Source organism: Brassica oleracea, chromosome C1, assembly GCF_000695525.1.
Source record: "Brassica oleracea var. oleracea cultivar TO1000 chromosome C1, BOL, whole genome shotgun sequence".
Taxonomy (NCBI): Eukaryota; Viridiplantae; Streptophyta; class Magnoliopsida; order Brassicales; family Brassicaceae; genus Brassica; species Brassica oleracea.
The window spans coordinates 26228291-26229383 of record NC_027748.1 but is presented as its reverse complement, the minus strand read 5'-3'; positions in this window follow the sequence as shown (position 1 = coordinate 26229383).

Genomic DNA, 1093 nt, shown 5'->3' with positions numbered 1-1093 from the left:
CATGTGTTGTACTCTTTTTCCTGTCTACGGTTTCCATTTTTTTCCCACCTTGGGTTTTTGGTTTTCCTAGAGAGGTTTTAATGAGGCAACGTCGTGCATGATATAAACCCATATGGTTATGGCATCCAAGGGGGAGTGTTATAAATCATTATGTGGATGGCCCATAACCAATGACCATGTCTAGGCCCAGCCGTGGCCTTGTCCAAGAGGAGAAAGAGTCGGCGTCCAAGAGGAGAGAGAGTCGGCTATGTCTTGGCCGACTTTAGCCTTAGGACGTTTTCCATTTATCTGTTTTAGATCTTTTCCTATTTCATGTTGTATTAGGTTTTGGATAATTTCCTTTTTCCTATACTTTGTAATCCTTATATAAGGAACCTCTATTACTCATTAATAATACACAAAAACAATTCTCCATTCTTTTACAACAAATTAGATATTGATAACAACGCTTCTTTCTTACCTCTATTCTACTAACCTTTTATTAAGCTCCTTGTTAACTAGCCACATTATGAGACAAATCTTGTTCTTATATTTTGTTTAGAACATAAATGCATTTTTAATGGCCAAAGTGTCCAAGACCATGTCTTTGTTTTCTTCCATTTAATGGCCAAAGTGTCCAAGACTATTCTTTGTTTTCTTCCTCAGGCACAATTATTTGGCCAGGCTCGTGTATTTTTCCAAGACCGTTCCACAGGAACAATAATTTTCTCAAACATTTAATTAACACTTAACACCCTTCTCATTTTCTCTCGAGAGCTGTAAGAGCTGTGCCACCGATAATAAGTTATAACTCATTTCCAAATCTTTCAAATCTAAATAACATCCAAATGAAAAACTATTCAATAACACCGAGTCATCCAAATATCATCTATTCGTTTGTCTCACTTGAAGTGAAGAACAAAAAGGGGTGAGAGCAATATACGACATTCAGTGAGATATGAGATGCTAAACGCAAAGTTTATAGATTTGTACATACACTACAAGAAAACAGCGGTATTCTGACGGACATTCCGACGGAAAATGAAATCCTCGGAATATCCCGAGGAATTTCCGAGGAAATTCCGAGGAAACACAAAATTTGGTTTCCTCGGAA